Below are 23,676 nucleotides of genomic sequence, written 5' to 3' on the forward strand. Positions count from 1 at the left end.
TTTCCGGACATTTTTTATACAGAGTAAACTTGTTTAGCCTCATGGTAATTTCATTATTAGATGAATTTGTAGTGAATGCTAATTGAATATAATGTAGGTGAAGAACATATGTTAAACTTGAGACATTAATTTCCATTGATATTCCAAATGTTTTATATTTTTTTCTTCTGCCTATACAATTCTTTGATGTGTCTACAGTTGACGACAAAACAGCGAATCAAACCACTGCTGGTGGACGTTTCGTCCCCAAAGGTATCACCAGCCCAGTTGTCAGCAATTCGGTGTTTACATGAATATCAATTATATGGTCATTTTTATACATAACTGTTTGCTAAGGTATGAATTATTCAAATTACTAAGGATTTTCTTATCTCATGCATAGATTACCTAAGCCGTATTTGGCACAATTTTTTGGAATTTTGGGTCCACAATGCTTTTTAACTTTATACTTGTTTGGCTTTCGAACTATTTTGATCTGAGCTTGACTGATGAGTCTTATGTAGACGAAATGCGCGTCTGGCGTATTAAATTATAAGCCTGGTATCTTTGATAATTATTATCATTGTCAAAGTTTTTGTCTATGCTGCAATATTCAAACATCAACGTTGAGCATAAGCGGTATTTGTTTTCAGATTTGGATGCAATATACCGGTACTTGTGTTGTTTTTTCCTGTCTTTAAGGTAGCACAATACAAAGATTTTTCATCCCCAATCAGACATCTTTAAACTGATGTAATTCCACTCATCCTTCTTTAAATTTTATAAATGAGGTACCAAAAGAAAGAAGAATGATTAATCTTTCAAATTGTGATAATTTCATTATGACATAATTATTATATAATTAATTGTTATGTAATTAGTTGCTATATTGTGATGTCCATACTTGAATGAATTTAGCTTCTTTGTTATTCATAGCATCCAAAATATTTTATAGATTCTTGCACAACACAGTTTGACCTCCAAAACTGTGTCTCAGATTTTTTCTATTGTATTTCATTCTCTCATAAATCTTCAATAAAGTTTGCAACATCAATTCATAAGAGATCACTAAATTCAATTGGGTATAAAATTTGTTCTATTGATGTTTTTGGAAATCTGAGACACGGTTTTGGAGGTCAAGCTGTGTTGTACAAGAATCTATAAAATAGGTTGGGATGCTACGAAGAACAACGACGCTAAATTCATTCAAGTGTGGACATCACAATATAGCAACTAATTACATAACAACTGATTATGTAATAATTATGTCATAATGAAATTATCACAATTTGAAAGATTAATCTTTCTTCTTTCTTTTGGTACCTCATTTATAAAATATAAAGAAGGATGAAACGAATTACATCAGTTTAAAGTTATCTGATTGGGAGGGAAAAAATCTTTGTATTGTGCTACCTTAATTGAATGATTTTGATTCAATGCCCTACTTTGCATAAATTTACTTGCAGACTTCTAATTGTTCTGGGTAGTATTTTGTGAACTTTTGTTTTGTCTTAAATTCTTTTTCCTTTTTTAAAGCAATTGTCTGTCCTTCGGATTTCTGATCGTGATTATCTTAAAGGTATGTTACTGCATATTTGAATAAATTGAATAAGGAGTGTGAGTACTTATTAATGACATTTCACAACAAAAAGTAACCAATTTTAGTCGAAAGTCATTACAAAAGTCATTACGGAAGTCATTACGGAAGTCATAAAGAGACACATAATAAGTAAAATCATTCCATGATTTGGAATTTTATTCGTGATCTTGGATAATAAATGCGTTATCTCGGTCCCTAATCCGTGATCTAGGCTTCAATATCCGTGATCTTGGATTCCAAATCCGTGGTCTTGGATTTTCAATCCGTGATCTCCATTCCCCATTCGTGTTCTCGGATTAATATTCGGATGTAGTAGATATTTTTGGAAGCCATAAGGTAGTAATACACAATTAGAAGTGTAGTACCTTAGCTGTATTTGGCAAAACTTTTAGGAATTTTCGGTCATCAATGCTCTTCAACTTTGTACTCTATTTGACCTTTTAAACATTTTTTTATTCGAGCGTCACTGATGGGTCTTTTGTAGACGAAACGCGCGTCTGGCGTAAATATAAAATTTTAATCCTGGTATCTATGATGAGTTTATTATCGCATGGTGATTTTTTCTAATATGAATGTCATTGTGCAATAAAATTTCATTTTTAGACATCTGATAATTAACTTAAACTTCATATGGGGTTGATGAGAACAGCAAATAGATATAAGAAGATGTGGTATTATAAGAACATCATGATTATTCCTGAATTTTTTATAGGCTATTTTATGTTTGACTGTCCGTTTTTTCATAGATAAATCGGCCATAGGTCAAGAAATAATGTAATGTTTACAAAGATATTTAAATCTTTTACACAAATTTGTTGATGCATTTTACCAAAAAGTATGACGACAGACATGTCACTTTTATTTGATCTCTTGATTAACATTTTCAGAAAAGGTATCAACAATTTGATATAACATGCTTCCTACCGATTAAGTGTAATAGAATACTTAAGTATTCTTAACGTTTCTATCTTTCTCAATTATTCTTTAAATGTAAAGATTAAAAGCAAATATAACTCCCTATATATGTCATAAGGAAATAATTATATGATTACAACCTATCAGTACCTTTAACAATAATATAAAGATCAAACAAGCATGTATGCATGTCTGTTAAACTACGGATCGATGTCCTGAGTTAATGACCCTGTGCTTCTTTTTTCAAGATTGGCATTGATTCATACATGTTTGAATCTATAATATAAAAGTATCTAGTCGATATTGTCATCTTTATTTTAACTTTTCTAAAAAACGTAAACAACATTTAATTTCTATTTTTCATTAACCGTTTAAAATTCATAATTATTTAAACATTAAAAGGTGATTGCATTCTTTCTCTAAAAGTTATATAGGCATATTTCTCCAACAATGGTTGCATATTCAGTCTCAGTTTCTTCATCGGTTTGCACTGATTTACATGAGCTATAATCATCAGTACTATTGCGTTGTCCTCGCAGAGGCTCATACAGATTTTGGGAGGTATCATCTACACCTTTCGTACTACTTGTTGAATAGTTTTCATACCATTTTTCCTCTTCTTTTTTTCCAGCATTTTCATAGAGTGATGCAGTAAAGATATTGAGGTAATTTCCCGTGTCTCTCGAATATGGATCACAATTTTCGCCACAGCAAGATCTGAGATCCAGTTGTACATTGATGTCGCTTTGCATAATGATAGATTCATTAATATTCTCATAATTATTTGTCTTTTCATTTAGCATATTGATACGTTGGTCTACTACTTCGGTCTCCGCAGTATGAGTCATAACGTTAACATGAATACTTTTGCTTAGATACTCCTTAAATATCAGAAAAATTACTACAATTATCATTGTACTACCGATCACTATTATTATAATTTGCGGGAGAAAAGCACTGTTTAAAAACTGACCTGAAAAAGAGCAGTATTTATTTACGCTGTGTTCATGAACGAATGAAATACTAATCAAAATCTGTTTTCTTGCGTATTACTTGTTGATTTATTGTCGTATCAAATATAAACACACCTTATTGACTGTCATGTAGTTGACATCATTGAAATGGTGTTCACAAAAATATTTTAAACACTGCGGTATATAATACATTTTTAGTATTGTTCATGGTGTGACTGCCATAAAAACTTTAAAGTAAATCTTTGGTGGTAACCAATACATGGCAAATATGTGTAAGGAAAGGCAAATATTCGATGACTTGACGTTGATAGGCAATGCATATACATATAATAACGCGTCGCACGGTATATCAAGGTTACATGAAGCTCGGTATAAAATGTACGGATACTGCGATTTGTTGTTTATGTCAAAAAAGAAATTGAAAAATCATGAAACGGACGGACGGAAATATTTTGAACAGTATGAAATATCCTTCCGAGCGGTATATTAAACAGTAGATTTGAATTTTGGGTACAATTTGACTACTCTATATAGACAGCTTATTTCACTTTGTTAATTTTTTTGCTAAATTGAAGGAACCATCTAACACAATGCTTGATTCAAGCAACAACCAGATGTTGATTACAAACCTCAAAGAAGAAAACGCGTCACAGTAACTGTAACACTGTATAAATGAAAGTAGTTATCGAAAAGAAATTTTCATACATGTTTAACTTAATTGCAAATCTCGTGGCATGTGTTTTTGTCTCTTGTCTGCAGAATAAACATTTGGACCAGTATAATGGTAATATGACATGGAGATTGTTTTAAAGCAAGTTGATTATCATAACACTCTGTTTAGCATTGTTTTTTTTTCATAATTCAAATGTATAGAAATAGATTATTCTCGTACATGTATATGCAGTATATCTTTTTGTCGGTTGAATAAAGTTTTTTTGCCAAGTGGTTCCTTCAATTGAGTGTGCACGACATATGCTTCTATACTTGTTCTTATTAAATGAAATCAGCACTGAAAAACATTTTCCAAATTAATGTGGATGTGATCCAATGTGGCTTAAAGTTATGATAATAAGGATGTTCTTATCCTAAGCAGAAAACCCTAGTCTTATTAGGCACAATTTTTTGGAACTTTTGGTCCTCAATGCGCTTCACCTTTGTACTTAATTTGGCTTTCGAACTTTTTTCATCAGATCGTCACTGGTTAGGCTTGTGTTGACGAAACGTGCATCTGGCGTATTAAATCTTAAACCAGGTACCTTTTGTTAGCTATTATTCGTGTGTTTCTCTGTCATATATGTTCTCCCATTTATTTGTATTGTGGTCCTGTCATGTAAATTTGTCATTTCAATGTTATATTTAACATTGCCATACAAGTGGTAGGTTTGGTATTCCACAAAACAAGGTTCAACCCACCATATTTTTCTTAGAATGTCCTTTACCATGTCAGGAAAATGAGTATTGTTATATTATAGTTTGTTTCTGTGTGTGTAAAATTTTAATGTTGTGTTTCTGTTGTGTCTCAGTTCGCCTCTTATATTTGATGTGTTTCCCCCAGTTATAGTTTGTTACCCGGATTTGTTTTTTTCTCAATCTATTTTTACGAATTCCGAACAGCTGTATACTACTGTTGCCTTTATTTAGTCTATTCGAAAAACTCAACAAGAATAAAAAATAAAAAAAAAATATTTACCTTTTAACATTGTACTAAGTCAAACAATTAAATACAACCATTGATAAACATATCTATTCTTGCATGTATTGAAAAAAATAAACATTTTATTCATTTGGAAAACGTCAATTTATAAGTAAAGGGAAAATACCAAAAAAAATAGTTTAACATGACTTTTTAAGGTGAATATTGAATACAGTTAAAGTTATATATGAGGGTTTTTTTAAAGGCTGGAACAATTGAGGTGTATGTTCTATCAAACGTTGATGTAACAAAATTCTTTTCAAGTATTGGTTGTAACACTAATTTTTTATGTCAAAATCGACTACGGTTGATGTATGTAAAAAGTAAAATCACCCCAAAAAAATCCGATGAAAATTCAAAACGGAAATTCCCTAATAAAAAAAGTTAAACCTAAAGCTCAAACACATCAAACGAATGGATAACAACTGTTTCTAATGTAACAAACAGTGAAATAAACCTGGTTTCATAGCTAGTTAAACCTCTTACTTGTATGACGGTCGCATCAAATTCCATTATATTGACAACGATGCGTGAAGAAATCAAACAGACATATTATCTAAATTACATAAATTAGGCCGTCAGTTTTCTCGTTCGAATTGTTTTGCATTTGTCATTTCGGGGCCTTTTATAACGGACTATGCGGTATGACCTTTCTCATTGTTGAAGGCCGTACAGTGACCTATAGTTTTCCATTTCTGTGTCATCTGGTCTCTTATAGATTTTTCATAGCTTTATTATTGATAAGTTAAAGTTCTCAAAAACTATTAAAAAATAAATAAGAATTTATAAGACTTTAACAATGGCTTATACTTGCATTTTGTACAAAAAAGTCATGTAAAAGATTTATAAAAAGAAAAATGGGCTAAATTTTTTAAGGTATTCAAATGAATAAAACCAGAGGATTTCGAAAATCTAACAAAAATTCCAAAACATGACGAGCGAACATCCTTAAAACAAACAAATATGTAACAAAGAAGCACACAAAAGCATATAGATAAAGCACAGTAGCAAAAATTAAGGACAAAAATACAAAAATTTACAATAGCACAATAACATAATGACGGGTTGTATAAATACAGAGCCACGCCATACGTATCAAAGAAACACAAAAGACATATAGACAAAGCACATTTGCAAAAATGAAAGACAAGGAATTAAGTAGTTTAATATACTATGACCGACGATGATTTGTAAAAATGTCCCGTGTAATTGAAATTCTTCCAATTTACTCCATATGTATTTCCCTATAAGATGTAATTTTGATTTTGAATGAAAGCTGATAGATAACTCCTTATTTTATAGCAAATATTTGCTGTTATCTTCATTAGGAATTAATTATCAGCGTTCCCGTGTTTGTGAATAGAAAAATCGGAAAGCCACTCTTTATCGCAATTTTACAAAACAAACTGAACGCAGGATAACTCTACAACAGGTCTAAAATGATAATATAATGTTTACTCTGTCATCATCCAGATTTACAGCCGTGAGATATGCTCCATTAAACTCTAAACTTCAGAGACTTTTACTTGATTATTTTGTCCGTATTTGATATCTTCTCGGTTCCATTTAAGGTTATTTGATTGATTGATTTTGTTTTTAATTTTTTTTTTATTTTAATCATGTAGTGTTATTTCATTGTAATTTTCTTAATGAATGCGATATTTTTCATAATTAATTACCATTATGTACATTCACAAAATCTGTTGGAGCAAAATTTGTATTTTTTGTAAACTCATCTGTTCTAGCCACTACAAAAAGAAAACACCGGATTGTTAGTTATAAACAAATTTAATTATTGATCAGTAATTTTCAAAACATTATATATATATATTGAAAATGTATACATTTTATTTAATCAAGGTGTGTGGGAAAAAAGCGGGGTTAAGTATATATCCATAGAATTTGTTTGATAATTTGTCAAAAGTTAGAATACAACATGCTTTTTTTATAATATAATAAAAGTATAGGTCACCGGGCTTTTTTCATGCTATGCGTGGTGCAAAATTTGTCTGATTTTGTATTGATTACGCATGGAAACCCCAATTTAGTATGATGAAAAGAAAACTACACTTTATAATTTAAAGATAAAATGTAAGAAGATAGCCAAGACTAATGATATGCATTCAGAGAAAGAAAAAAGAAAAAAGGTGTTCCTACGCTCGTTTTCTCGCTACACAATAAAATATATCAATTCACAACACATTCTATTATAAAAATCACTTCATCTGAGGATCTCCCCTTATATCAAAGTTACCTCCCCTTATGAGTTATTTGGCAATGTTGAAAAAAGTCGAATCGCACAAAATATTCTGTTTTTTGTTGTTGTGAAATACAGCCGTAAATATGATATGATATGATAAAACACATTTTTGTATATCGACATGAAAAGTCTTACACAAAAATTTGCAGATTTCATTTCAGATCTGGACCGATTGTAATGATATACTTTTTCAAAATCCAAGACGGAGGAAGACACCCTAGTCACCTTAAACATTAATAACAACTGATATTTAGGGACCAAAAATTACCTTACACTCACAAATTATTTGTCTTATCCAATTCATAATTAATTTTATTTATAGTACTAAGTAGTCGATATTCATAACTTTGTAACTTTTGTAATGACTACCTCTTTTTTTTACAATTACTTACCATCATCATAATTTGTTGGAGCAACATTTGTATTTTCAGTATACCCGTTCATTCTTGACACTACAAAAAAAACAGGACAAATGCATTTTATATAATTTATTTATTATGAATCTTTGTGATTTTGAAATCACAAATTGATATCTCTATTCATTCCATAGTTTCTTTTAAGTGTTGTCGTTTTATATTAACTTTTGTGTTATTGTGTGCAAAATTTTTCACTGTCATTGTATAAAGGTCATGTTTATTACATTAAAATTTTATGTGTATTTCTTTATTATATTACGCATATAAGCTGGTTTTCTCCTTGAAATAAAATATCATTATTATTTAAAAAAAAAAAACCAAGACGATTAATACCGTGCATGCATATTTAAGCGGGAGCATGATTCATCATACAAAATCATCTTTGTATCTTTCGGGACCCGAACCCGGCATTATTATTAATGTATTTTTAATTTTGTTATATCTTTCAAAATAAGAGAAAGACAAATTCATATTATTTCTTATTTTACATATGACTGGCTTGATGAAAACATAATTTGTATAAATTACATTTAAGAAATTCTGCTTAATTTTGAATAAATGTCCCTTTCGTTTTTAAATAGCTGTGTCTTGTTTTATTGTAGTAGGCATAAAAGGTATGTTCAGTATTGATTTTAATTCTTTTTTTTTATTTTATGACTCTGAAATTTGCCTTATTTGAAATTTATGACGTATTGTATGACAAACAAATAATTGCTTAAAAAGAAATGGCAACATAGAAAACAAAATAGCATACCTATCACATTAGCAAAAATGAAAGACAAAAATACAAAATAATACCATAGCACAACAACATATTGGCGGATGCCAAATGATTTTACAAAAAAATGGACAAACCAGTAAAGGTTAATAAGATACAAAGACATATAAAAGAACACATCAACATTTAAATAAGATGATAAATAACGTAAGTACCTAAAATCTACACTTTACGACCATCATGTATTATTTATAAAGCTGATACGGAATATTTATCAACCAGGTCAGTGCCTAATTTCAACATGTATTGATTACAATAATTTAAAGCAAAAGTTATTTTTCCATAATAACTTGAGAAAAGTCAAATAAAAAAAAGAGGTTAAGACTCTATTATTTTTATTTATGTATATCCTGTTGTGATCAGGAGTAGTATAAGTATACTGTTTATCATCATTTGAAGAAATAAAATTAACAATGTAAAAAGGGCAGGTGTCTTAGAGACAACGACCCGGCAAAAGAGCAGAAAACAGTCGGAGGCCACATATGGGTCTCCAATACAGCGAAACAATTCCGCAACCGGTGGCTTGCTTAAGTTAGCCCCTAAACATAAATGTGTACTAGTTCAGGAATGCATAAAACATATACATAATACAAGTTAACAAAAACATTTCCAAAGATTTTTAATAATATATGCATAAAAACATCCAAAAACAACTTATCAGTACATTTATTAGTAGTTCGATGTGAGCAAATCATTTTCGCAAATGGTCTTCATTTTGTAATCATGAGATTCATGCGAACTTAATACTAGCAAAAGGAGAAACATTTTAACCAACTTTAAATTTTATTCAGATATCATAATGTTTTGAATATTACTATGCACTAAGTAGGCAAGATCATATTTTTTTGTTAAGAGGCAATCATCTGGCGTTTTATTTGAATGCATAATTATATAATTCAAGTTGTATTAATGAAGTTGTTTTCCTCTCAACAAACATTTTTCTAACCAACCTATAAGGGCATACGATACAGTTTTGATACCATATTGAAATGATGATGAAAATTTGCATATAGGCTATTTTATACCTGATTAAGTCAAATAAGTAATAAAATATATACCTGTATATGTGCTACTGTTTGAGTAAAATGAGGTCGAAATTTCAGATATTTGCACAAAATTCGGATTTGTGGACGTATTTTCCCTTTCGAAAGAAATACATAACTTTTTTTTTATTTTAAAAGATAAAGATAAACACAAGCAGTATTTTGTTAAATTATCAGTAATATCTGTTTCATGAAAATATTCTTTAAATTTATGCATTTTATTTTTACAAATAACTCATATTTTTTAAATATTCATGAATGTAGAAAAAAAACGTCATCGTTTGCTGCATATTTATAAAATTCAAATAAAATTGCGTTATTGACACTTTTTTGAAAATTGGTACAAATAATCTTCATACGTAATCAAAACAAATGTCATTTTAAAAAAGAGGTGTACATGAACTCGTTTTCAAATTAAATCAATTTGAATGATAAAAATCAGTCTAAATAAACATCTTTTTCCGCTATGTCACAGTTTGACGTCGCGAAAATAACATTTAACGTTAGCAACGTCATCACCTCCCCTGTAACTTATCGTATGCCCTTAACGTATCATTTTTGTCTATCTTCTATGTCTACTGATATTTTTGCATGACTTTTCTGTACTTACCAACACACTTCCCGTTCTTCTCTACTTCGCTATCGTCACATCAGTAATACACGATGTACTAAAGAGTACGCTGAAAAAAATATAAAAAAAAACATATCAACGTTTTGTTTTAATCTAAGTGATCTGTAATTAAAGTAACATTTGCACGATTCATAAAATTGAATACCTTTTGATTCTTGTGCACAATTTAACAGCAGTAGAGAGACAAGAGATCCCGAATAGTAGAATAAACCCAGAACAATTTTTTTTTAATTCCATCTGAGTAATAGTTTTTGCGTTAACGGATTAAGGAAATAATTCTTTGTAAATTTATTGCATCAGAACACACAGACGGAAGTACTTTATATTTTTTCATAGATGAGTCTGTCAATAGTTGGTCATGCAATTATTAATTTCACTAATAACCATGTACGTACCCACTTTGCATAATGTTATTCCATTTTAGAACTAGTTTTCCATTTTGACTCTTATTACGACAATGTCAATTGCAAAAAGATTATCCCCTACTTTTCACACACACAATCACACACACACACACACACACACACCCACACACACCCACACACACACACACACACACACACACAAAACATATGAACAATATTTTCCAGGTTAATAATTCAATTTAAGACATCACAGTTGGGATAGCCGCAATCTCAAACTTTGAATCATCATAAAAGCTGGAATGTTCTCTATAGTTGTATAAACTGTTGAACAATACTTTCAAGTAAATTCAAGCAAATTGTGTTATCTGTCTTTTCAAAACAGATACTTTACAGATCGAATGTAAAAGAGGGACGAAAGATACGAGAGGGACAGTCAAACTCATAAATCGAAAATAAACTGACAACACCATGGCTAAAAATGAACAGGACAAACAGAAAACAATAGTACACATGACACAACATAGAAAACTAAAGAATAAAAATTTGAAGAAATCAACTAATTGGACAATTGTATACCTAATAGTTCTAACAGATAATTATGGTGATTGAACCCTTATTTTGAAAAACATTAAAGATTTTATGTTGAAGTCAAATCTGCTTCATAAAAATGAAAGGTTCAAAATTGGAAAATTGAAATAATCACTTTTGTCGTTCAGCTTAATTCTTAACCGGATCTATATGTCAATTTCCAGTGGTAATTATATGCTACTAAAGAACAGGTCACTTATGGATTTTAAGATTTTGTGGCCTCCATTTTTTCTTTAAAACATTACCAAAATATTACCAGTGACATTAAGGGGTATCACCATATGTTATCTTAGTTGGCACACCAGAAAAAGCCTTTGCAATGAAATTGGAGAAATCGATATACGTTTTATTTGATTCCGAATGGATAACATTTTCAGACAAACCCTCTTTTAGATATCAATTTATAGATTTGTTTCACTCAACAGCTATTGTCTGATTATTTGTTCTTACACAAAATACATAATCATGTGAAAAAACGGAAACTAAAAATGATGTAAGTTCTGATTGATTTCCAGATTGGAAATGACGAACTCTCATGTGTGTAATATTTTTATTACAGGTTTTATTTTGTTGATATATTGTTTTGCTGTTGGTAATACTCATTTACTTGTTTGTATCGTAACACGATGAATTGAAAGTATATTGTACCTTTAAAACTAATGTTGCAAGTTGATACCATACACATATAATGATTTTAAGATATCTAAGCTGTCAATTTGCAACCTACATAGGTAAACGCGATTGATTGTAGAACAACTGTCTCATTGTGTTTTCTGTTATTTTTGTTTTGTTTTTTCGGTGTTTTTTTTTTGTGTTTGGTTGTGTTTGTGTTTGGTTGTGTTTGTTGTTTGTTTTGTATTGTCCTTTTTTTGGAAGGAGGGTTGGTGGACTGTTAATTGTCGTCCTACTTTTAGGGCATGTATGTTGCTGTTGTTGTTCTTATTACCTCATTACCCATTTAAAAATTGACGATAAGAATTTATCGCACTTTTTCTTGGATACAAACTGTTAATCAAGAGAAAAAAAAACCTAAATTTGTTGCACTTGTTACTTTAAGGCAATTGCTCTTACAATGTAGTCAATTAATAAATTCAGTTTGTGGATTTGTTATAGTTGATCCTTTTTTTTTTTCTTTTTTTTTTTTTTTTTTCTTTTTTTTTTTTATTCAACAATATATATTGCTTGCTGTTAACAATTGACTCCACAAGTCCAGCCTCCTAGTGAAGAGTACCTGCATTTTAATATCATTTCTCTCTGTGTAACAATGATAAAGTACAATTTATCTAGACTATAGTGTATATAATTCATTTTCAACCGTAAAATAAATAATTATATATGAAATTCTAATTTATCAATATGTATATCTAGTCTGTTTAGAAATAAAAAGTTTCCGGAAATAATTCACACTTGCCGTTATCGGTTTCCTATTATTGAATTGATATCTCTTCCTGGTTTGGAAATACCAGTTTTAATAATGATTTATGATTAATATAAGCAATTCACAGGTATGTATAAACAAATATTACAATATATGTGTATCGATTCTGATAAAAATAGAATGTAATTAATTTTTTTCCCATTTTTTTTAACGATAAAAAAAGTGGAGAGCAATACCGTTATCTCCACGCTTATCGGTGAAAGGTGAAATTATTTCTCGAAATCAGTTCCTGATCTAGACATTTTAAATTATTTATCTTTTTCTATTCTTATTTTTTGCTAGATTATACATTTGCAAACATAAAAATTATTACAACAATTTGACAACGTTATCAAGTAGACATTTATTCTTAGTATGTTTACTAGTTGCCTGCATTTTGTAGCTGTACATGAATTCTGTTTTAAATACAGTATATACATCTAAAGATTTGGTTTTCTGTTCAGACATATAGTTTGCCTTGTATATACAAAACATTATAATTGTAATCAAATAATTAATTTCATAGTATTGTTCATCATTTATTTTATAACCCCAAACTAAATTTTTTAATGTTAGAATATTATTATTAATATTCAGTTTTTCTAAGAGTGTTTTTACTTTTCTCCAGAAATTATCAAGATAGTGACATGTTAGAAACATGTGATCATAATCCTCTGTGGTGTTGCAATAATGACAATTTGAAATATCGCATATCTTCCACTTTTTCAATAAAACTTTACAAGGTAAAATAAAGTGTAGCAATTTCCAACGGAACACTTTGTATTTATTATCTTTTAAAAAATAATGAACAAACTTTAAAATATTACATGAAAGACTCTTAATGTATACAAGGTTAAGCTTTGTCTTCCATTTATTAAAACCAACAGGTATTTCAATTTCATTCTCAATTAATATATTATAAATTTTTCTGGTATCTACATTTTCTAATTTTTCTTTTTTATTGCAATTATCAATAATATGTATTGCATAGGGCGTTTTTACTTTAGTTTTCTTTGAGTTTTCCTGTTTTAAAATCTTTAACCATTCTCTTGGAAAAGCTTTCTTTAATTGGTAAAATTCTGACATCCAGTTACTTTTTATTTTAAGCTTTTGTAAAATAAAATTTTCTTCTATATTACCATTTTCATCAATGATGTCATTAATAAAGATAAAATTACTATTTATCCAGTTTTGGAATAAAAGGCATTTATTTTTTATCTTTAAGAAACGATTTCCCCAAATAACTTCTTGACGTATAGATCTAAAGTTTTTTGGCTGTTGTACTTTTTTATTATTTATCCATGCTTTTACAATGTTGAAATAAAATTTTGGCAGCTCCTTTAACTCTGGAATAGAGTCAGTGTTATCAATATTCATGTGAAAGATAAGGAAATCTTTTCCAAACTTATTAAAATAAAAAAGTGGAATAATTTTCCAATTTTTTAAATCTCCATTAATTAACCTTTTGATCCACCCAATTTTGATAGATTCTATATATTTATCTATGTTAATCATTTTTAAACCCCCATCTAGTTCACAAAAACTTAGTACTGTGCGTTTAACCTTTTCTCTTTTGCTTTTCCATAAAAAATTATAGATAATTTTTTTTAAATTTAACAATATATTCTTTTTCAATATGTGAAACAGACGCTAAAAAGGTAATGTTTGGTATGATCAATGATTTGATAACTGTTATTTTACCGATCATTGTTAAATGTCTTTTCTCCCAATTTTTTATGATATTTTCAGACTTTTCTATTTGTTTTTCTGCATTTAGTTTTTGGCATTCATTTTTGTTACAACCGAAAAAAATTCCTAAACATTTCACTGGTTTGTTTGTAAAGTTGATATTTTCATATTTTTCTTTGCAATGTTTGTGTTTTCCTAACCAAATTCCTTCTGTTTTTGATCTGTTTAATTTAAGCCCTGACAAAGTGCCAAAAATTTCAATCATGTTTAATACTTTTGAAATGTCTTGTTTTGTTTTTAAAAAAAGTGTGGTGTCATCTGCAAGTTGACTGATTTTTAAAGAATGTGTTTTCCCATCTATTTTGATTTCAAATCCTTTAATATTATTGTCTTGTCTTATTCTACATGCTAATATCTCGACAGCAATAACGAAAATTAAAGCACTGCACGGACATCCTTGTCTAATCCCTCGAAAAATGTTGAGGGGTTCAGATATCCACCCATTATTGATCACTGAGCTTTTAATATCTGTATACATAGTTTTTATCCATTTGAGCATAGAATCTTGAAAGCCAAATTTTTTTAATGCTGAGAACATGAAATCCCATTCTAAAGAGTCGAATGCTTTTGAAAAGTCTAAAAATAATAATGCTCCTTCTATATTAAATTTTTCTGCATAATCAATTATATCCTGGATCTGTCTAATATTATAACCTATATATCTATTTTTAACATACCCATTTTGATCTTCATGGATAATTTTTGGTAAGACATTTTTAATGCGCTGAGCTAATGAATATGCTATTAATTTTGTATCAATATTTAATAAAGTAATTGGTCTATAGTTATCTAAACTCAGTGGATCATTTTTTTTATGGATAAGAGAGATAACTCCTAATTTCTGAGAAGTTGTTAACTCCCCTTTTTTATATGAAAAATTAAATGTGGATACAATGAATTCTTTTAATTCTTCCCAAAATGTTCTATAAAATTCTACGCTTAAACCATCAATTCCAGGTGCTTTGTTCAATTTCATCTTAAATAGTGAATCTGTACATTCATCTATAGTTAATTTTCCTTCCATAATATCACTCTCTTGTGTTGTTAATTTATGATCAATATTTGTATCATTAATATAATCATTTATAGATTTTATATCTGGATTTGTACTTTTATAAATATCTTTATAGAATTCTGTCTCTAATTGTAAAATTTTGGATGAGTCAGTTTGTATCACTCCTTCTTTATCTCTTAGTGCAGTTATAGTTTTTCTTGTTTGTCTAGCTTTTTCTAAACCTAAAAAGAATTTAGTATTTTTTTCCCCTTCTTCTACCCATTGAATTCGTGACCTGATTTGAGCTCCTTTTGTTTTTATTTCATATATTTTCTTTAATTTATTCTCATTGTTAATTAATTCTTCATGAAAATGCTTTATTACCTCATCTTTACAATGTTTATTAATGTTTTCATTTAATTTTTTAATTTTATTTTCCAATACATGTATTTCACTTATATTCTGTTTTGCTTTTCTTTTACAGTATTCAATGGTGTATTCTTTGACCTCAATTTTGAATAAGTCCCAATGGTGTCCAATATTTTTGGTAAGTTTTGGATTGTTTTTATATTTATGAATTAGGCCATTTATTATGTTTTTATATTCAATATTATCCAAAATGCTGTTATTAATTTTAAAATATCCTTTCCCTTTTGATTGTGATCTCCCTTTCAACTTTAGTGATATAGCTTGGTGGTCTGTGTGAGATATAAGTGCAGGTCTTATATCTGCTGAGTATATATGTGATCTTATTTCTGGGCATATAAGAAAGAGATCTATGCGAGAGGCTTCATTTATATTGTTTTTGCGTCTCCATGTAAATTGTGTATTGTTACTATGTGTCTCTCTCCAAATGTCTATCAACTTTAGTGTTTTAATTAGATTTTTTAAACTGTTAACTGGTTTTTGTGTTTTTTTATTTGTGCTGTCAATAATTGATAGCGTATCATTCATATCTCCACCAACAATTACCATCCCTAAGCTATTCTCTGATATCATATCCTTTACTTTTTTGAAAAAAACATTTCTGTTCTTTGGTAAATTTGGAGCATAAATATTCACTAAAGTATAAATGCTATCTTTAATTTCTACATTAAGCAAAATTATTCTCCCTTCTTTATCTTGAAATTTATCAATAAATTTATATTCTATTTGCTCATTAATATAAATTGACACCCCTCTTGAATGTGAATTACCATAGCTATTATATATATCACCTTTGAATTCTTCATTCAAATCTTTCTCTAAATTAACAGTGAAATGGCTTTCTTGTATAAATAAAATATTACAATGTTGATGCTTCATCCACATATGAAGTCTTTGTCTTTTATCTTTTGATCCTAGTCCCTGACAATTCAATGAACATATATGTACAGTTTCACTCATTATTTGTCATGAGTGTTTTAATAATAATACAATGTTTACCCAAATCTAATGTTAACAACATAATAATAATAAATTCAAAGTCAATAAGCATTTTTGTAAATCCATATATTATACACCTTCTACATATACTTGTTAATTTAATAAAAAATATTACATTATGTAAGCAATTCATATTCAAACTGTAAACTATGCTATTAATGTGTATCTCATAATATTGTGACATTGTACTAATTGTTGTTTTATTGTCTATTTTCAGTCGGTGTTCGACCTTGCCTTTAAAAATAGGTTGACCCAATTTCACCTGTGAGGAATTTAAATGCCACATGAAGTTCTTAATTGGCCTGGTAGAAAATTTATGTGATAGTGGATGTGTAAAAATACGTAATCCATGTGCTTTGGAAACTTTTTTTTTTAAAGTTTTTGTTTTAGCTTTCTAGATAGTATGCAAAATTAAAAGGGGTCTTTTCTTATTGAGAAAAGCAAAAGAAGAACATAACAACAAGTAATTCAAAACAATTCTATCTTCAGAATCATCAGAAAGTTTAAAAGAATACAACATCACCAATGAAAAATTAAACCATGAACAAATATTAAATATTTCAGGTAACTAATAATCTCCATCAGTAAGATGTTCTTATCTTGACATGCGGTAGTCACACTGTAATGGTTCTCTTGGTCGTTATTTGTATAACAGTTGCTATAACCATTTTGAATTTTCCTGAGAGTTTGGTATTTTGTTGTTTTTGTTGTTGTTCTTACTTTTTCCAAGATATTTACGTTTAACATTGCAATCCTATTAAAACCAAATAAAAACTAGCACCATCATGTTTTATATTTTCGATACTAATCCTGTAATTGGTGATATTTGTTAAAATTGTGTTATTCAATGAACAACGGTATATATCATTTAAACTCCTTTTTGCAAAACATGAATTGTACTACATCGTAAAGTATGGGCAAAAGACACCGGAGGGACATTCAAACTCATAAATTTAAAATTAAAAAAAAAAAAGACAAACAATTCTTGATTTTCTTTCTTTTGATTTGAACCCCCAAAATAATACTAATGCAAATATAAGGTAAAAGTCCGAGTCAGCCTTTTCCCGCCATATTTTAAAGATCAAATATCTCGAAAAGGAGCTCCATGACCTATCAATAATTTTAGCTTATTTTGATTCATACCTTATATTTTTCCGGCTGAAAGTTTTTAAGTGATTTAATTCACCTTAGTACATCCTTAAGGGCATACGATACAGTTTTGGTCCTGTATTTACATTTTGATAAATAAAAATCCACATAGACTAAGTTTTACCTGATTAAATCAAATATATAATAAAAAATATACCTTCATGTGCTACTTTTTGAGTAAAATGAGGTCGAAATTTTGTATATTTGCTCAAAATTCGGATTTGTAGCCGTATTTTCTTTATCGAAATTAGAAAGACATAACTTTTTTGTATTAAAAGATAAACACAAATTGTGTTTTGTTAAATAATTTGTAATTTCTGTATTTTATAAGTTTCCTAACAATTTATACATTTTGTATTTAGAAATAACTCATATTTATCAAATGTTTATGAATGTAGAAAAATACATCATTGTTTGCTGTATATTTATTAAATTTTAAAAAAAATTACACAATTTACGTTTTCATGAAAATTGGCACACATAATCTTCTCGCGTAATCAAACCAAATAGCATTTTAAAAAAAGAGGGGTCCATGAACTCGTTTTATATTCAAGTTAAATAAGTTGGAATGATGAAACTCAGTCGAAAACTGAATCTTTTCCCGATGAGTTATAGTTTTAAATAATATTTTACGTTAGCAACGTCATTATCTCCCCTGTAACTATATCGTATGCCCATAAGGCAATATTTGATCATACATTGCTATCAAAACATGAGTATCTTATTTAAATTTGTTGATTTTTGATTTTTTTTAAATAGCCATGAGACTGTCAAATCAAATTTGATGTATTGAATAAATAAATAAAAGTGATTTTATATCATCATTGTTCTCCTCGTTCATGTTATTCATGTTCTATTTAAAGGATTTCCGTCAATTGCCGTCATAACCACCTGTGAATACAAATAACGCACAAACATTGTTCTTCTGTTAGTTCTGAATTTTCATTCTAGATAGTAGCTTTTGGTCATAAACAATCTTCTGTCCAAGTTTAATATAAATCAAAAACAGTAGAAGAAAGATATTAACATTTTAAAAATTTTAACCACAGAGTGAATGTGTTGTTTCCTGGAAGAAAATCTAAGTCTAATTAAAAGTAAAATACGGAAAAAAGGGATTTATTTTTTTACCAAATTTACTCCTGTATACTATCTTATGATCATAAAGAAGCTTATGTCAAGTTTGGTACAAACCAAGAATAGTTTACGAAAGTTATTAAAAGTAAAATTTGAACAACTTTAACTACAGAGTGAATGTAATGTTTACCAGCAGAAAAAAAACTAAGCCCAATTTAATGTCCATTTATAATTAAAATAAGGAAAAAATGGAATTTTATTTAAAAAAACTTTACTTCTGGATACTATCTTATGATCATAAACAAGCTTCTGTTCAAGTTTGGTAGAAATCCAGTATAGTTTCAGAAAGTTATTAAAATTTCAAAAATTTTAACCACAGAGTGAATATTTGTAGACGCCGCCACCGCCACCACCGATTACGACGCCAACGGAATTTAGGATCGCTATGTCTCGCTTTTTCGACTAAGGTCGTAGTTCGACAAAAATGGAATATATTAATTTTAACAATTTGAGGAAACCAATGGTCCTATAAGACAAATATTTCCTAACGGTCTACCGACTCATGTTGTATGGTGTCTGAAAAGCTTTCAAAAGTACACACCATGTTTTCTTTCATTAGGAACAATAAAAGTTCAATAGATTTTTTGTTGGGTACGTTCAGCATAGTCACCAAACTTTAAATGATGAAGTGAGATTACATCGCCTTTATATAGGTCTTCTATGGATAGTGTTAGCTTCTGTTTGTTTCTCTGCAACCTCGTATGAATAAAGGAACTAGTCGACAAAAAGAGGAGTACTATTTATTCCCTTGGAGAAAATGAACACCTGTTAAAAACATATCTTCTTATCAAAAAATATATGTTTTCATTCAAAACCATTTTTTCTTAAAATATCCTGTACCAAGTCAGGAAAATGGCCACTGTTATCTTATATAGTTTGTGTGTATGTTACATTTAAGTGTTGTGTTTTTGTTGTGTTGTAGTTCTCCTCTTATATTTGATGTGTTTCCCTCAGTTTTAGTTAGTAACCCGTATTTTATTTATCTCAATCGATAATGAATTTCGAACTGCAGTATATTACTGTTGCCTTTATTCAAAACACAAATCATGTTGATGCATCAGCTTCAGAAAAAAATATGTTTGAATCAGAAACATAGATGTTGCCCTTTTTATGAACGAAAATAAATATGTGTTTGGAATTAGGAATACTAACATAAAGTTGTTGAACATATCAATGAGATGATGTGTGTATGTACGTTGATCGAAAATTTTATCACGCACGTCACATTTGTAAACAAGAGTTAATATATAGTTTCGCAATTACACTGTTACACTGCTTTGATTGCGTATGAAATAGACGTTGATTATTTTAAAAGAGGTTTTGTGAAGCACTCAGGCATTTTTGAAATTCTCCGTTCATAATTTCATAATACATTTAGGAACAAAGGATTATACTTTCATATATCTATTGCTTTTATGTCCCCTCTGGTCATATAACTCCTGTTACTGCTTATGTGTCAATCTCTTGATCTCGAATGAATAAGTTTTAGCGTTCTAGACGAAAGTGTATCAAGTTTCGGACTACGTGAAATTATGAGGTCGTCAAGAAACGAACTTTGTGATAATCTACTCGTTCCCCAAACCTGAAATAATTTCAACGTCTGCTTTCAAAATGCTTTTTAAATGAATGTGACCTTCTCTTGCCTGAAATATATGCCACAGTGAACTTTTCAGCATGTTAATGATGACTAAATGAAAACTGCGTCTTCCAAACAACTGTTTACTTTAGTTTTGTATTTATCGTGACTTTCAATGTAAAAACTACAGACCTTCCGAAATCCTGTATTTGTGTCAACTCGGCCAATATAGAATTACTCGGCCAATACAGAAAAAATTCTATATTGGCCGAGTTTACACCTTATATTGCATAGGCAGTTTTCATCATATTCAGTTCAATAATATTGTAGTTAATTAATAATAATCTGATATTATCATACCATGAATGTATAATGACGTTGTCCTCCTCAGTCAATATACTTACTTTTGGTAAAAACAACCATGTATTGACCTTATCAAAAAGGTATAACTGTCTGTTAATTTGCATTTCCTTGTAGATTATAAGGGTAAAGACGATGTTCCTGAACTTGTTGAAAGTTATAAGAATGGCGAAGTGTTATTAGACGAGTTTGTAACACATAAAATGGCATTAGATAAAGTAAACGAGGCATTTGACCTCATGCGGGAATCTAAAAGGTGAGATACAATTCTAAGGATAAAATAATCAAGTTCTTCCAAAGATGTTTAAAACATGTGAAATATCAGAAAATGTTTGTTTGAATATTGAGTTCTACGTTTTTAAAAGTCATTCAAATTTCATGTATGTGAGGAAAAATTGTAAACTTTTAGATCTTTCTATTTACATTTGAATGTGAGCAACAGTCTTACCAAAAAACGTTTTGTCGCATTTTTACAAATTTGTTAAGAAGCATGTAGTGTTACTTATGATTTGGTGCTGCGATAGGGTCACAGATTCATGCTCCACATGTGGCACGTGTAGTGTTGCTCATACAAGTACAAATCCGGTGATTTTGAAAAACAAGCTATGAAATATCGTATCAACTGGGAGATATATATTCCTAGTGACACATAAAAACCTTTCTGTATTCAAATGACAAGAATATATTATCATTATCAGTAATCAAAAAGTTAACTTTTCAAAATACTTTTGTAACTCCAACCGTCCAAGTATGCAGGCATCACCTGCTAGGCAAATGAAGACTCTGTCTCAGTATAAAAGGTTCACTATTGGGAATATGACCTTAACAAATAAGGAGAACATAGCATGTACGATATGACCAGCCGTACATCGCCAAGATAAAACATAGTGTGGATGAACTAGGTGTTCAAATCAGATATAAAAAATGCAGATAGTTGTTGTCCATTCGTTTGATGTGTTTGAGATTTTGATTTTGCCATTTCTTTAGGGACTTCCGTTTTGAATTTTCCTCGGAGTTCAATATTGTTGTGATTTCACTTTTTACTATTGCATTTTCATTTACACAAAACAAATAAAGTTAACCAGTCATTGACACATATAATAATATATGAAGACAATCTAAATGAATTTCAATGAAAGGTAAGAATAAATTGGTGTACGTGTTAATTATCCGTTTTATCAAAATATGTATCTAGTAAAAAAATTATGTTCGTTTTCACCACTTCATCTTTTATGTTAAAGAATTGTATTTTTTTTTTAGCTTAAGAACAGTGTTAAACATGTGGGAGTGAAGTGAAAAATGAGGAGGAGAATGACAATACATAGATTGTTTACTTATTAATAAACACCAGGCTGTACATTTATACTCGCACCATATATATATAATATAACTTTGTATGCAATTTAAATAAAATCATCATAGATACCAGGATTGAAAGTGTATATTTGTGCCAGACGCGCGTTTCGTCTACAAAAGACTCACCATTGACGCTCGAATGAAAAATGTTAACAAGGCCAAATAAAGTACGAAGTTGAACAGCACTGAAAACCAACTATTCCTAAAACTTTTGCCAAATACGGCTTAGGTAGTCTATTCCTGGTGAATACTATAAAACAGTAGTGGTGAGGCATACACCTTCGTTTACATTATTTTACAGTAATTTTAATTCTACTTTATTAAGTATATTTTTTTCTAATTTATTAAGTACTAGTATATTGATTCATATTTAATTTCATTTGTTAAAATACATAACAATTTGGGAGAAGCACTACTACTATTCCTAGGTTTGATTCCAATACTACATCAACAACTATATCAAGCTTATAAGTATATCTAAGTCACAGAAAGGCAGACACATTTCATTTGCAAAGGAAAGGAAAACTTACTAGGCAATTATAGTATGTGTCCTAATCAACAAACCCGTCAATCTTAAGCAACAATGTTAAATTGCAATTTTAATCAATTACTTTATGAGATATCTATCAAGATAAGTAGTATTCCATATATTCAACAAAAATTATCCACTTCAGGTTTTTATCAACACCCTCCTCCCTGCCCATAATTAAAACAGTTAGAAGAAAACGACCGTGTCTTTTTCCCCATTTAGATAAAGATGTAAAGACATTCTAATTTTGATTTATCACCTTGTACGTGTTTTATTAGTTACATGTCGATCTGCCGATTACAACCCTTTCCAACTGTTTTTAAAGCTTATTCCTATATTGTGCTTGAACGCCATGCTTTCATTTTAGGGAGTAGTTACAAGCGCAAAAACAATTTAATCAATTATATCCTTCGAACAATTTAATGTTTGATTATCTAACGATTTATGATACATTAAATGATTTATATATAATATTACTTTTAAGTCTACTTTGCTAATTTGCTAAATGTTTAAAATAACGTCGATGCTTTACGTCAACTTATTCAATAGTTTGATTATATTATGTCCGTCTATATTTTGAACAAGTTTACAGATCGCATCACACTACCGTGTTACATAAAGTAAAATATACGGAAAATTGTTTTAGGTAAAATTTAATAAAACATGCATCCTTAGTGGAGTCTTTATGCGACAAAGACAGTTGGTAAAGGGAAAAGAACTGATTTTTCTCAGACTGGAAAATGGA

At 29.4% G+C, this 23,676-nt stretch overlaps 2 long non-coding RNA genes across 2 annotated transcripts; one reads left to right on the forward strand and one right to left on the reverse strand.

The window, feature by feature from the left end:
• Positions 1 to 2,798: 2,798 nt before the first annotated feature.
• LOC143043131 (uncharacterized) lies at positions 2,799 to 10,545 on the reverse strand. The gene is made up of 5 exons (XR_012968212.1): positions 10,435 to 10,545; positions 10,269 to 10,338; positions 7,814 to 7,873; positions 6,841 to 6,909; positions 2,799 to 3,467 (listed from the first exon to the last, which is right to left on the reverse strand). It is a non-coding gene; the product is annotated as an uncharacterized LOC143043131 (long non-coding RNA).
• A 2,045-nt stretch (positions 10,546 to 12,590) lies between these two features.
• On the forward strand, positions 12,591 to 22,472 carry LOC143085124 (uncharacterized). The gene is made up of 5 exons (XR_012981250.1): positions 12,591 to 12,747; positions 15,887 to 15,949; positions 17,045 to 17,391; positions 21,164 to 21,302; positions 22,307 to 22,472. It is a non-coding gene; the product is annotated as an uncharacterized LOC143085124 (long non-coding RNA).
• Positions 22,473 to 23,676: the final 1,204 nt, after the last annotated feature.

The sequence above is a fragment of the Mytilus galloprovincialis genome, chromosome 8 (assembly GCF_965363235.1).
Source record: "Mytilus galloprovincialis chromosome 8, xbMytGall1.hap1.1, whole genome shotgun sequence".
Taxonomy (NCBI): domain Eukaryota; kingdom Metazoa; phylum Mollusca; class Bivalvia; order Mytilida; family Mytilidae; genus Mytilus; species Mytilus galloprovincialis.